This window comes from Ambystoma mexicanum, chromosome 10 (genome assembly GCF_040938575.1).
Source record: "Ambystoma mexicanum isolate Mex_15411 chromosome 10, UKY_AmexF1_1, whole genome shotgun sequence".
NCBI classification, from domain to species: Eukaryota; Metazoa; Chordata; class Amphibia; order Caudata; family Ambystomatidae; genus Ambystoma; species Ambystoma mexicanum.
This window is the reverse complement of record NC_090932.1, coordinates 335,519,058-335,535,128: the sequence shown is the minus strand read 5'-3', so window position 1 is coordinate 335,535,128 and position 16,071 is coordinate 335,519,058. Positions and strand designations below refer to the sequence as shown.

General features: G+C 42.9%; 1 protein-coding gene across 3 annotated transcripts in view; it reads left to right on the top strand.

Moving 5' to 3' along the window:
• The window catches only part of DDHD2 (DDHD domain containing 2), a 2,155,663-nt gene that overhangs the window by 1,248,609 nt on the left and 890,983 nt on the right, over nt 1-16,071 (top strand). The window lies entirely within an intron of this gene.

Here is a 16,071-nt window from a genome sequence, read left to right as displayed (position 1 = left end):
AGGGGCAAGTCCTTTCGCTTCTACTCCGCATTCGGAAGAGGTAGAGGACGACCGGCTCAAAGGGGACAAAGAAGAACTACCCAAGGTGGACGGGGTAGATATTCAAAAGCCGCAGCATCAGCAGGTGCCTCTTTACCATCGGCATCTGCATCAGCCGCCCCAAAACCACTCTGAGGACTTCCCTAACAGGACACCTGTAGGAGGCAGGTTAACTCAACATCTGGCGGAATGGCAGGCTATCACGTCAGATACTTGGGCATTGGAAACAGTTGCCCAAGGTTACTGCCTGCCTCTCCTACGCATACCTCAGAGTCATCCACCGGGGATCAGATCTCAGAAAGCTCCAGATTCGCTCCTCTTGCAGGAAATTTTAGACCTGCTAGAGAAAGGTGCCATAGAACCGGTACCTGTAGCGGAGAGGAACAAGGGCTGGTACTCCCCTTACTTTCTCATTCCAAAGAAAGACGGAGGACTGAGACCCATCTTGGACTTGCGAGAATTGAATAAATTCCTCAGGAAAGACAAATTCAAGATGGTAACTCTTTCTCAGATCCTTCAGGCCCTTCAGTTCCAGGACTGGTTGGTATCTCTGGACCTCCAGGACGCTTATTTCCATGTGCCTATCCATCTCAAACACAGGAAATACCTGAGGTTCGCAATTGGCAACTCTCATTATCAATTTCGGGTACTGCCATTTGGGCTGACCTCCGCCCCGAAGGTCTTCACCAAGTTAATGTCGGTAGTGGCGGCAAGTCTAAGGAGGGAAGGGATTCACGTCTACCCCTAACTGGACGATTGGTTGATCAGGGCTGTATCTTCGGAACAAGCTCAGATCCAGCTAAATCACGTTTGCCACTCCCTTCACAGACTGGGCTTCTCCCTCAATTTAAAGAAGTCACAAATGATACCTTCACAGAGACTCCAGTTCATCGGAGCGATTCTGGACACTTCCCTGGGAAAAGCCTCGCCACCAGAGGTGAGGGCTCAAGATATTCTACAGATGGTTACCAAGTTCCAAAATGCCCAACGTCTCCCAGCCTTTGACTTTTTGAGGTTGCTAGGCCTCATGGCATCCTGCATTTTCCTAGTGCCAGAGGCTCGCCTGAGAATGAGATCTCTCCAGTGGGCACTGAGGACTCAGTGGTCACAATTCTCAGGAAGAATGACAGATCTTCTTCAGGTTCCCGACAGGGTGGCTCGAGACCTTCAGTGGTGGGCCTATCAGGAGAACATTCTGAAAGGAGAGCAGTTTTGGCAACCTTGGCCGGAGATAACAGTAGTCACGGATGCTTCACTCACGGGGTGGGGAGCCCACGCCAACGACTTGACCATCAGCGGTCGTTGGTCTCCATCGGAGTCCAGACTACACATCAACCTGTTAGAGCTGAGGGCCATCAGACTCGCGCTGAAGGCTTTTCTGCCATCTGTACAAGGAAAGAATGTCCTGATAATGACGGACAACACAGTGGCCATGCATTTCCTCAACAAAAAAGGAGGCGTAGGATCACTACCGCTGTGCAGAGAGGCGATGCAGCTCTGGTTTTGGGCAATCCAAGAAGGAATCTCTCTATCGGCAGTTCACCTAGCCGGAGAGAAGAACTTGACAGCGGACACTCTGAGCAGGCAGAGCAGAGTCTCCCACGAGTGGGAACTAGCTGAGGAAGTCCTTCAAGAGATCTTCGCCCTTTGGGGAACCCCTCAGGTGGATCTGTTCGCCACCAGTGTCAACTGGAAGTGCGACCTGTTCTGCTCAAGGGAATTTCCCCCGAGGGGAGCTCTGGGAGACGCGTTCATAGTGGACTGGAAGTTTCCACTTCTGTACGTGTTCTCATCGGTCCCTGTCATTCCTCAAATGATCAGGAGGTTGAGAAGATTCCGGAAAACCATGATCCTAATTGCCCCGGATTGGGCCAGGAGAACGTGGTACCCGGACCTTCTAGACTTGTCCATCTGCCCTCCAATTCGACTTCCACTCAGAGAGAACCTACTCTCACAGAAGGGAAGTCAGGTTCTCCATCCAGACATCAAAACCCTCAACCTTCACACTTGGCTTCTGAAAGGCTGAGGTACAAGGATTGGGACCTCCCTGATGATGTTATGGAGGTGTTGCTTTCGGCAAGGAGGCCAGCTACAAAGTCTTTATACCGCTGCCGTTGGAACAGATTTTGCAGCTGGTGTAGAGAAAAGAATATCGACCCTTTTTCATGTGGTACACCAATGGTCTTGTCCTTCCTACTCTATTTGGCGAATTCAGGCCTTCAAGTTGGCACCATTAAGGGCTATCTCGCAGCGCTATCCATCTTTAAGCGCACTGCGGAAGAACCATCTTATTTCAAGTTACCCTTGGCAATACAGTTTCTAAAGGGGTTAACCAACGTTTATCCCCCAAGACCATTCCAGGTTCCCCTATGGGATTTAAACTTAGTCTTAACTTTCCTGATGGGCACACCTTTCGAACCACTCCATTCTTGTTCGTTAAGATTTCTTACCCTTAAAACTGTTTTATTAATAGCACTTACATCTGCTAGAAGGGTGAGCGAGTTACAAGCCCTTTCTTGTAAACCCCCTCATACAATCTTTCACAAAGACAAAGTTGTCCTGCAAGTGAAGCCTAATTTCCTCCCAAAGGTGGTTTCTGAATTCCATATCACTCAGAAGATTACCCTGCCATCTTTCTATCCTCCTCCTCATCCGGGGAAAGAGGAAGAGAGGTTACACAGGCTGGACCCTAGAAGGGCTTTAAGTTTTTACATCAGTAGACTGGCCAGGATAAGACAAGCAGACCATCTGTTTGTAGGCTACACAGGTCACAAGCTGGGGTTACCGATAACTAAGCAGACCATTTCCAGATGGATCATTCTAGCCATTTTGGAATGTTATAAACTGGCAGGAAAAGAGCCCCCTCAAAACCTTAGGGCTCATTCGACCAGAGGTATTGCAGCTTCATCGGCCCTCAAAAGAGGAGTGCCGGTTAAAGACATTTGTGCGGCCGCCACATGGTCGTCCGTCCATACCTTTACACGATTTTACAACTTGGATTCCTCCTCCAGTCAAGAGACTAGGTTTGGAAGGGCAGTATTGCACTATATTCTTCAATAGAAGGCAGCATGAAGTCAGTACTCCCACCTCCAATAATAGAATACTGCTATGGGAGCCTATCTAAGATAAGGAATACGTCGGAGGACACAATCCCTTCGAAGAACAAGTTACTTCTTACCTTGTAACGTTCTTTCGATGGGATGTTCCTCCGACGTATTCCTTATCGACCCACCCATCCATCCCCGCAGTTCTACTTCCCTTGTTGTTACAGCTTACGCTCCTTCAGGGTGATTAGTCTAGTCCAGACAGAAATACTGTGGGCTACAAAACGGAACTGAGCAACGGACGCTACGCGCGGCCTTTATAGGCAGGATGACGTCGACGTCGATACGGCGGCTGTCGAGGGACATCGACTCGGCGGACGTCGACGCGCAGCGCCCTCTAGAGAAAAATTTTCCGAGGCCAGCAGAGCTGGAAGGAGATATCTAAGATAAGGAATACGTCAGAGGAACATCCCATCGAAAAAATGTTACAAGGTAAGAAGTAACTTGTTCTTCTGTTTCTTCAGGAGTTTTAGTTCTGGGGTGAAACAGGTTTGGTGGTTTGGATTATCCGTGACCTGTTTGGATTTGATGGGGGCTGATAGATCTAACATTTCAGTAAATAGTTTCAAATAGGTGGCGACAATGCTGTCGGCAGAGTCGTCAGGCCATATTTTGGACATATTACCTAAACAACACTAGTGCTTGATGTGTAATTCTTTTAAAAATTTTGGCTAGTGACCGTTTTTGTGAGATTGGGGGATTTAGGAGAAGGGTGGGGGCTTGTGATATTGAAAGTAATAACATGTTCAGGCCATAAACAGGGGGTGGTAGATATCATTTTAGCTGGAAGATTCCTTGTCACTATCCAGTCAAGAATGTTGTTTTGTCCTGTAGTGGGTTCCTTATTTTGATAATTTTTTTTTTTCATTTTATTGGTTTAAATTCAAACCTTTAAAATATTACAAAACAAAACAACATTTAACATCTTAATATTGTCATTATTCTTATTATGCCCCTGATACCTTCTTCCCTTCTGCGCCTCCAGGTGTTGACTGAGGGCCTCTCCCCAACGTGTTTATCCCATTGTTCAGTCAGCACTTATTTTACTTTCAGATCAATGACTAGGGATCAGTCACTTGAGATTTTGTTTAACTTCTCCTCAATTACCGCCAAAAATGAGGTCACGGGCATAATTAATTTCCAATCCAACCCATTCCACAGATTCTGCCACCACTCTTCCGCACTCAATGATTGATGGTTTGCATGCCACTGGCCCAAATGAATGGATCTTTCATTTTTTAGTGAAGGGCAGAATAGGACAAAGTGTTTAAGGGATTCCAGCTCGTTGCAGCAAATGCGACAGCTAAGATTTGGGTCAGTGTCTCCTGCTCGAAGCCTGATGCGGTCCTTCGTTTTAAATGCATTCAGCCTGAATAACATGAATAGTCTACGTGCTTTCGAGTTTGGAAAGCGATTCATGTATGATTGCAACACGTTGTAGCTTCTCGCATCGGCGGGAGCATCTTTCATCGTGCTGGCAGACTGGCGCTCGCTAACTATGTTAATCCAATCAGCATGCCAGATCTTCACTTTTGCTGCTGTTGGGTTTGGGTGAAGGGTTTATGAGCTGATGCTGTTAATTGTTAATAAATCTTCAGCTCATTTCACCCATTGAGACAAAATATCTGAGCCTCTGCTACACGCATTGTGAAGGATCTTGAATTGAATTATTTTGTTATAGAGTCCTATGCTGATTAAGGAGGATTCTGTCAATCGCTTCTTTATCCAACAAATTCCCTCTCCATCTGTTGAAATCTCCCAAAAAGAGAGTAGCCATATTAGGACTGGACAAATTGTTTAGGATATTGTTGATTTCGTTGTTAAACTCAGGCATAGTATTGGGAGGCCTGTAGATGAGGACGAAATTAATACAATCATTATTAGTTGGAGTCATTTTAACGTGCATAATTTTGCCACCTGCGCATGAAATGGGTGTTGGAAAAAGTCCTAAGTCAGTTTTAGCAATGATGGTCACTCCGCCTACGTAATCAGAACTGTGATTAGCCCCAAAGAAGGAAGAGCCAGTAGGAACTGCTAAATTAATAGAAGGTCCACTTGTATCCTGAATCCAAGTTTCGGTGATGCAAAGAATATCCAGATTGTTGTCAGTTATCATATCATGAAGATCACGAGCATGGCTGATCAAAGATCTGGTATGAAGAAGTGCGACTCTTAAAGTGGTTTCTTTACATGGAGAATATGCTATTGGCTTTTTTGTATTCTTAATATGCTTGGGAAGGCAATGCACTGGGATGGCGGGCGGTGGGTCCGGGGCAGAAGAGAAGGTAGTGACTTCTGGAGCCATTTGATTAAAGCAATTTGAAAGACAGGTGCCTTGAAGAATGGAGCTTGGGTACAAGAGATCATGAACCGGCAGGTTTGTAATATACGAGGGACTTGTTGGAGGGGGTTCCCGGAGACAGGAAAGTTCTTGGGTAAGGGCAACAGTCTTCAATGGGGAAGAAGCGAAATCTGTTAGTGCATTATCAGTGCGCATAGAGTTAGGCGGCAGGGTGGTCTGGAGGCTGTCTAGTTTAATTAACTTTAATTTGTTGATGTACGCTATATGGTTGGCTCGCAGTACACCCAATGATGAGGGTATTCCAGAGGGGTAGCCCATACTGTCAACAATAAGGAGGGTGCAAGTGTTAAGCTAGACAAAACAAGAGGTGCTTACTTGGACAGAGTAAATGGCTCTGAGACACTGTGAGCGCCGATGACCAACCCGCATGTTAGGACTGATTTTCCGTACTCTGGCCTGGTGGACAGATGTATGGAAGGCCAACCTATATTGTGACTGGGACAACTCTGGGCAGCTGTAGCCAAACCAGTTTGTTTAGCAGTGACAGCCGGTCGAGGCTAAGTTCTTCAGAGGTGGTGAGCTTGTAAATGATCCAAATCAGGTCACACAATGGGAATCACAAATTACGCTTAGACAGGATATATAAAAATACAGTTATTATTTATTGGCCAAAACACACTATAGAAAAATGACTACTCGCAAGTAGGGTTATCACACAATACCATTAAACATAGATACATATATACATTCACTTGTTATAAGGCATAATACATATCAAAAACCCCTGCAAAGGAAAGGTTAGATTAGTATTGTGCACTCAAGTTCCACAGAGAAAGATCCCTATCTAAAATTGTCCAGCCCTAACTTGTCTGGGGCCTTTTGCCCAATAGTTCAGGTTAAAGTTCCACAGAATCTTTGAAGCAGGAATAAATGCAGGTGAGATCTCTGGGGTTTTGTGAAGGTTTCTTATGGTTACGGTACAAGTTAAACTAACTACCAAAAGTAGCCCCAACTTTCAGAGGTCTTGCGCAAGCAAGTAATGGCAAAGCAAAAAGTGTTAGAATAAAGGTTTATTATAAGCCCATTGACTTATAATGGGAGTATAGGGGTAGGCAAGAAGCTCTATAATTTACCCCTCTGACTCTGATTCTTCCCCAGACTTGGCAGTACAAAGGAAGAGGGCCCGAGGTTACTTTTCCCGACAAAAGTCGCAGTCCTCGATTCACAGGGGTTGCAGGTTATAGCTGATCTCCGGTTGGTGTCTTTCACTGTTGTAAGGACTCTCGATGGAAGATTGCCACAAAACTTGATGTAGGACCCCTCTCAGGACTGGACTCAGGTCAGGTAAGCGATTTTGGATAGTGGTGAACATGGCACGGGGACAAAAAGGGACTCAGCAGCCGCAGTCAGACTTTCCCTCCTATCTCGGGTCCCCTCGATGCTAGGATGCTGAGATTTCATAGAGGTCAGTCTCATAGGGCCAGCTGAGGATCCCCCCATGTTCGAGTTTGAAACTTGGAACAGTGACGCCGGCAGCACGGTAGCCAAAAATCGAAGCTCGTCAGCCACAGGCCGGTTCTAGGGCACTTACAAAGGCTCTCTTTTTGCAGGGCACCAAGCCGAAGTCAGGAATGGATGGTCTCTCCACTCCAAGGGTTCAGGCTCCTTCGCAGGACTGCTAAAAATCACAAGCAAGACAGAGCTCCTCCAGGACAGCAGCAGAAATTGGTTGCCAGGCCTCCTTCAGTCAGGTCTCGGGTTTCTTCGCAGGTCTCGCAGCTGGATACGATTCTTGGCTCCTTCATGTTTCTCCAGCATCTCTGAAGAATGGGTGCAGAGGTCCTCTGTTTACCCTAAAAGCCAGGTAAGAGCTGAAACTCCCACTAGCCAGTAGTAGGACTAGTCCACATACACCCCAGGAGTGGTCCAATCAGGATCACTGGCGGGAACATTCATGCATACCACTTAGACACATTGAAACCAGTTTGTGGATTGGGACCATACTGGCCCAGCCCACATCCTGCCAGCAAACACACACAGCCCTCCGGTATCCTGCAAAAAGCATCTGCTTTCCCGGGCCCTGGGAGTCCTTATGATGATTTTCCTGGCCTCTCATGCCAGGAAGTAGGCTAAAGAACAAGATGGCAAAATGACAAGCGAAAAATCTTATGGCACAGCCTTGTTTGACCAGTAGCCACAGTTTGTAGCCAAACGCGATACGGCTAAAAGAAAAATTCCCAAAAAGTGGGTAAACGTCACTGCTGTCACCAGCTTATCCTTTTAGCACACCTAGAGTAACCAAAAATCCTCTCTGAGTGTTAGTCTAGGGCAACACAAAAATGTACCCCATTGTACTGCAGTGTAAACTGCTTTGTACAATAACAAGTTACCAAAAGTGATACTAAAGTAACCAAAAGTAGTAGCACAGTAACACGACTAAGAGAAACAATGTCTTCCAGTACTTACAGCCTGAAGGACATGTCAGTTTCCCAATACCATATGAGCAAACGCCAGTTTAGTGAAGCTTAAGGCTTCACTGCACTGCAAAAAGTACAGATCAGATAATAAAATAAAAGCTAAATGTTTGGGGTTTCCATAAAGAAGGAAGGAAAGGTTCAGTAAGAGAAATCTTTCGTAACACACGCCCCCCCCCACACCACACCGACAGACTAAGGGGCAGGGGGATCTAATCCACGCCTAGATGGGTCCACTCTTCCAGTCTGTTTTCCCTGTTGCACAGCCCATAAACATGACTACATTCGGGATTTGTCCTATGCCCAATAGTGAAGTTCAAGGCCTGCAGACTCATGAACCACCTGACCCACTTTAGATTCTCTCCCTTAACATCCCTCAACCACTTCAAAGGCTTAGGGTGAGCTTACACAGTGAAGTGCGTCCCATGGATGTAGGACCTCAACTTCCTAAGGCACCATACAATGGAGAAGCAACGCTCCTCCACTTGGGGCCAACTGAGTTATCCACCCCTAAACTGATAGTTGATTACACATATAGGTTGTTCCTCACCTTTGTCATCAAGCTGTGAAAGTTTCCCAAATATCCCAGTGTCCTAGGAATCTGTCTGCACTAAGAAAGGTCTCTTCGAATCAGGTGCCCTTAACCCGGGGGCCTAATCTAAGGATTCTTTCAGGCTAGTGAAGGCCTTCCCACACTCCAGGGTCCATAAGAACTCCTTAGGTCCCTTTGAAGTAGTGAGGGCAGTCAGAGGGCCAGCTATATTGCTATAGGCTGCCACTTTGCTCCTGTGTTTCCTAGTGAGGCCCAGGAAAGTCCTCTCTTGGGCTTGGGTAGTGGGTGTTGCCCAGTCCTGTACATGAAGTACTTCACTGACAAGAGGTAGTATCTTGTCCTCACATACACCAACCTAATGCTTGAGGAAGGCCAATGGCTCCTGTTAAGTTTGACATTTGGTTGTCTCCCTGAACAAGTCGGCCTGATGAAGGCCCCGATACCCAGTCTCTTGAGTCATACCAGTTCCTTCCAAGTGGGGGTTGAATCTGCCATGCCATCCAGACATGTATTGTTGTGATCCATTTTCTGATTCAGAACAGGGGCAAAGCTCATTTGACAGGTGTCCGTTGCAGCCACCAATCTAGAAGTCCATATACTGAAGTAAGGCTAAAAAAAAGCTGATACTGCTGTCTTCTTTTTTATTTTATTATGCAGTAGCCAAAAACAAAATTGACTTTTAACACATTTCATTAGTATCACACAAATAATTCATAGCCACAAAAAAATGCAAAGAGAAAAGAAAAAAGAGAAGACCAGAAACCAGGTAGAAGGGACAAAAATAGAATCTCCCAGATTTTTCAAATAGCACATATAACGTTATCCCTTGACCCAGTTAGGTTCAAATCTTTGATTAACAGAACCACCTCAATCGTCAGACTTCATTTCCTCCAGAGAGTCTTTGCCAGAACATAAATGAGTCAAGAAAACGTTCATCGTGTATAAATCTCGAAAATCTTTTGGCTCTCTGATTCAAGGTACCTTTACAATTAGATAAAAGAAGGTAGACTGATTATATATCCATTTCAGCACATTTGTCACATATATTAGTTGGACATAATTCTTTGTCTCTAGTGTGCAAGATTTCCAATGTTGGTAAAATGTTTAAATCATAGGAAATCCGATCGTACTCGCGGATCAGGAAATTTCTTTAGGTACACCGGGAGAAAGGACCTTGGTTTGTCGGTTAGGGTAATAGACACCGATAACTTTGAACACTTGTCCTTATCCAATCTCTGTGCTTCATACTTTACTTTACCTTTAAAGGATTTTGAAGTAAGATATCAATAGAACTGTCCGAATTGAGCAGTATCTCATTACACTTGGATCGCAGCTGATTGAGCAATATGTTATTCGAATTAACCATAGAGATTTTAACCTCCTCGTATAAAGATGATTTCTTAGCATCCAGAATCATCCTATACAACGAGACCCATTTCCACTTGATCCATGAAAGCAGGGAGGAGAGACCCAATTCAAATCTTATACATGCAATGGGTAAGCCATTAGGGATCATCGGAGTCCAGTCTCCAGATTTTGCCTTCCACTTTATCCCATTCCAAACCAAAAGCTTGGATATTAGATTCTACGCCATAGAGAATAATTGGAATCACCTTTCTACTATAGAATTTCAGGATGGAAGTACCGAAAACTTAAATAATTAGGAAGAAATGTGTTTGATATGGGAACCCAGGTTCAAAACTTTTTGATCAATGATTGAGAGAAGGTGAGCTCTAGTTGGGAACCCCACAATTTGAGTACCTAGATAGGTAACTTCTTTAGAGATAGAAATTGGAAGGTTGTCCAAATGCCAACGATAAGATTTTCATTTTTTTATTGGTTGTTTAAAAATGAGTATTGTGGATTTAGTTGGATTTATTTTCAAATCATTCATAGATGCATACTCAGCTAATGCAGTTAGTAAACCCTGCAGTCCGACCTGTGTGTAATCTATTACTACAATGTCGTCTGCATACGCTAGGCAATTTATCTTCAGAGGACCAATTTTGGGGCTAGCCAAACCAGATAAACAAAAGAGGGCCAAGCAGGCATCCCTGACGCACTCCTCTTTCAATATCAATGGATTCAGTCAGGGACCCACATTTCGACACTCTCACTCTAAGAGAAGATCTTTGATGCAGTTCAATTAGAATGAATAGCAAACTGTCTGGGAGACCCCAATCTCTCAGCTCGGGCCACAGCCGATTTCTATTAACAGTGTCGAAAGCCTGGGAAAGATCAACCCAGACTCCGAACAAAGGTCCCCACCTTGACCTAACTGTCAGCTGACAGGCAACTAAGAACAAGAGTGTTCAAAGAGGTGGAAAATCTCCTTCTGAAACCTATCTGCTGTCTGGGAATTATTCCCTATCCCTCCGCCGAGATCTCTAAATCAGCCAAGATTAGGCCAGCAAAAATATTGCCATCGGCGTCTAGGTGTGAGATGGGTCTCTAATTTGAGGCGGCCAACCGGTCCCCTTTTTTATAAATGGGAATTATAACTGATTGCCACCAGGGCTCAGGAATTTTTTTTGAGGCAATGACATTATCAAAGAGCAGTTTTAAGACTTTCGCCCACCAGGACGGATTCAATTTAAGGACTGATTTACTTAGACCATTGGGTCCCACAGCTCTCGAACTTGATGATTTAATTATCAGAGTCTCAATATCTTCAGTAGTAAAATTCATAGACCAGTTGGAATGGATTGCTATCTTAGATTCCTGCGAATTAGAGGGACAATACATTTTAGTCAAATAATCTATCCAGGCCTGCTCTTGAATTAAGGAATATTCTAGCTGTTTACTGGAGTTGTTCACAGACCCAACAATCGACCAAAAATGTCTGGAGTTCCTCAGAAATACTGCTTTTAACATCTCTTCACCCTCGCTCTGTTTTATCATATATCTGTGGGACCTTGTCCAGTTTCTGTGGGCAATAGTTATTGCTCTCATCCCACCTTCATATTGTTTAGAATCTTTAGAAAGACATTTCAAAAGAGAGATCTGACTTCTCTTATACCCCTTCCTTTCCAGAACTGACACATCAAAAATATGCTTATGCTTCCTAAACTGCTTTTCGAGGCCTACTCATAGGAGGGTTTAAGTCCCACTAGAATTGTATGAAATCACTGGGTTCACAATTAGTGAATAACTGATTTACAGATAAATCTTCAACAGCAAAATTCAGATTATCTGTGAGTATTTGACCCTCCCACGAGTATTTGATCCCCCCACCTCCGTCAAAGCTCACCACGCAATTTCCGGCATTATTTACAGAATGGTGCTAGTTATAAGAAGGAAACTGGAGACTTTGAGATGCACACAGTGTAGCCTCCAAAATAGAATAATCATTTAAATTTCCCGCAGTTATACCAAAATGGCTGCATATCTCAAAAATCGCTTGAGACGCGAACATATAATCAATGGTGGAGAAGGACTCCCCTCTTTCCAAGTTGGCATACTGGGGACATCACCCTTTATGGTGCCATTAAACATCTTAAGATCCCTTTCAAGCATAACATTATACCAAGCCTGCCCATTTTTATTTTTGTGTTTACATTGAGAAGGAGAAAGTTGGGTAGTGATGCATTGAGAGTTAGTCACCCATCATGATTAGATCATCCAGTGGGTAAAGACAAAAAAACTTCACCAACAAATCTGAAAGACTTTGAATAAAATCTAATTGTTTCACACTCGAAGGGTTCCAGAATATATTTGCTACAATCCAGTGTGAACTAGTCATATTGATTCTACTTCGGAGTCTAATGACTAGAATACCCTCAATCTCATTGGATAGTATAGTTGACATGGGGACGGTATCCTTCTTACATGCAGTCAATAGGCCTCCCCGTGAGCGACCCTTTTTACCATTAATGGCCATCTCTTGATATATAGTAAAGGCATCTAACCCCAAAGACCCAAATAGCAGGGTTTCCTGGAACGCCATTACATCAAAATTCTGAAAGATATATATATATATTTTTTTCATTAAATGTTTTGTTTGAATTTTACAAACTTTTCATTTTCTTTTGTTTTGCAGATATATTACATTATTAAAAAAAAGAAAAGAACAGAACATTATTCAGAAAACCTTATTCGCTTGTGTTTCACTCATTCAGCTTGTTTTCTTTGTTGATTTTCAGCCAGAATTTGATTGTTGTCAAAATTAGACGTTTGTCTTGTCCTCTTAAAAAATTGTCCCATCTTTCTTGCGTTGTCAATTGTTTATGCGATATCTCAAAGTAGTCTCTGTACAAGGATCTTTGAACCTTCAGTGCCGGGCAGATCATGATCAGATGAAATCGAGTTTCCGTGATGTTTATAGCTTTACAAAAGCGACAATCAGAAGTTACTTTGTTTGATTTGTCCGTCATTGCTTGATATTCCCGGGTCGGTAAGATGTTAAGCCGGAAACGTAAAAACAGATCACGTATGTTACGATCTGGGAAATAGTTTAAGTAACCTGGCAACTCATTGAGCGCTCTTATTTCAGTTTCACATTTTAAATATCGTTTGTATTTACTTTGTTCAGCGATGGTTTTGATCCAGTCATTGGTCTGTATTTTACGCTTTGCATACTGTGGCCTGTTGATCAGCATTTCCTCAGAGATATCTTCAGCTTGCATTTTCACCTTGATTTCAGAAGTCCATTTAGTCAGGGCTGTGATATTAAATGCTGAATTCTTTTCTCTCAGGATCAACGATGGTATTTTGTCCTCGGAAATTATTTTCCTGAAGAGATCCATTTGCTTCCAAAGCACTATGGATTTGATGGATTGGATAGCTAATTCATAGCGGATTCTGGGCATTGGAAATGACCTTGGAAGAGATAGTGTTTTCCTCCAAAATAACGCTTCATACCTGGGCCAATTCATTGTTTGTTGATTGATCAGTGATTCGGTGGCATAGGTCAAAATCGGGATTACTTTTTGCTTATACAAAGCAATTGTAGCTTTTGTTGAGTATGTTCTGTATTTTCTATGGAAGAAACAGCCCTGTCTGGCCAGAGATCTAGCTTTTCCCTCAATATGGTTCTTCCATTCTTGTTCATTTAAGGACGGATTAATCATTACACCCAGATATTTAATTGCCTTGGTTATCACAATCTCTTCTCTTTCTAGAAAAATCTTTAAGGTATGTCGCGTTTTGTTATTTTTTTGAGAGATAAGTTTCATTACCTTAGTTTTGTTGCTGTTTATCAGCAGGTCATTTTCCAGCATGTAATTTTGAGCTTTGTCTAGAGATTTTTGTAGGCCTGATACAGTTTTGTCTAAAATAATGGTGTCATCGGCGTATATTAGCATTTGAATAGGCTCGTTGTTAATCTTTGGAGGATTAGCTGCTATGTTTTGGATTTTTTCACCAAAGTCATAAGTGTACAGATTGTATAAGCAGGTTGCCAAGGGGCATCCTTGCTTCAAGCCGTTACAGGTAGCAATGGGGTTTGTCACCATCCCGTCGTTGGTTAACCGGACTCTGACGGAGGTATTTGAATAAAGTTGTTTGATCGGGTTCAGAATAGAAGGTGGACATCCCCAGGCTGCGAGTTTGGACCAAAGCTTTTGCCTGTTAATCGAGTCAAATGCCATCTTTAAATCTATAAAGAAGGCGTATACTTGGTGTTTCTTACTTATCGCTTCACATTTTATCAAGTTCAATAACAGGAGGCTGACATTCGTTCCTATTTTCTTGACAAAACCAGTTTGTCTTTTTTCTTGTCTTGCATTCTCCTCTGCCCAGGTGTTAAGCTTTTTTACAAGATAGCCAGCGAATAGTTCCTCTAAGGGATCCAGTAATGCTATAGGTCTGTAATTTACCAGATTTTTACGATTACCAGCTTTGTAAATTGGAATCAGCACAGCCAAGGGCAAACTGTGAGGTATTTTCTTTGTGTTTTCAATAAGCTGAAGAAGGATGAAGAAGGCCGCCCATTCATTTGGAGCTGCTTTGAGGTCAGCATTTGATAATCCATCGGGTCCGGGGGCCTGAGATGGATTTAGGGCCATGATGGTGTTTCTTAGGTCTAATATGTCCCAGTTGAAATTCCAAGCACCATCTTCTTGTACTAATTCAATTGCAGGGACATTGGGATTTGGATTATAAAGAGTTGTAAAATGATTAATCCATTCCCGAGCTTCAACTTCTTGAATCATAAGAGATGCTTTTGGTGAATCATTTATCAATGACCATAGTTGCCTCGTATTTTTCTGTTTGAGCGCAGCTAGAATTGCTTTTGCATCAGATCGTTGTATTAAAGCTTTAATTGCTTTGATTGCATTTGAATATTTTTGTTTTTCTTTTTTTATTTCAATTTCAAATTCAGGTTCTTTCTTTTTTTTTTAACTGCCGTATTAGTTTTTGGAGAGATTTTTTCTTCAGCATAATTTCTGAATTAAACTGGTGTCTGTTTGTTTTTTGTTTTAATGCTCTTGGGGCTTGGTTGATGGTATTTCTCCAGTATCCATCCGTAATTCAATTTTAATTGATCCTGAAGCAAAGACTCCTCAAATGCTGATATAAAACCAGGTATTTGATGACTTTTGATACAGAGTTTAGTGAGACCCTTATTGATCTCCAGGGCTAGTAAAGTTAATTGCGGATGCTTTGATCTTACTGTGTCCCATGTGATTGATATTTGGTGATGGTCGATAGTAGGCTGTGGCACGTTAGCAGTGGAGATAATTAGGTTCCGTATACCTTCCGATGTGAAAATGTAATCGATTATTGATGTTGTTTTTTCTCGAGACCATGTTGGAAGAGGAACACCTTTATTATTCACTGCAGGCGCAATCAATGATATGTTACGCATGGATAGTTCTTTAACCCATTTTCTAGCTCTGTCTGACAATGCTTGGGAATCTAGTTTTTGTCCTTCTCTACTGAATAAGTGCATATTAAAATCACCTGCAATGATAAATTCAGCTTGGTTGTTGGAGGAAGCTATATTATCGATTTCATCACATATGGAATCTAAGAATTTGTTGTCACTCATTGCAGTCGGATTCCAGTAGATATTGAAGATGGTTACGTAGGTGTATTTTGAACATTGGTCCGGATCTTTGTTGGGGTAGGTATGAGAATGGTCATATATTGTGCCCAAGAGTGAATGTTCTTCCTTGATATTATTGACCACAAAGGAGTGATTCTCATGAGGATCAACATTCCTGATGCTGGTCTGCCTTGTTGTGCAGTGATTGCAGGGTTCATCGAGGTTATAAATCCTTCACAAGCCACATCTTCATTTAACCAGGTTTCCTGCAAGCAAATGATGTCGGTTTCTGCAAGAGCTAGTGAGCCTTCATTAAAGAGGTGTTTGTGACCTCTAGTGTTCCAGGAGCATAGAGACGCTATACTTAATGTGGTAGGTGTTCCTCTTGATTGTTTTAGATTGGTTTTCCTATTTTGACTCCATTGTTCATCTCTCACGTTGGATCTTATTTTATTTTCAGGATTCCAATATTGGTCACGCCATATATCTTGTCTCTTCAAGGCATCATTTGTGTGTGCTGAATAGTTTTCTCCGTCAGTATATCGCCACTTTGAAGCCGAATCGTTGGAATTCTTCTGTATATTTTGTATCAATTGTTGTTTATTTGTTTT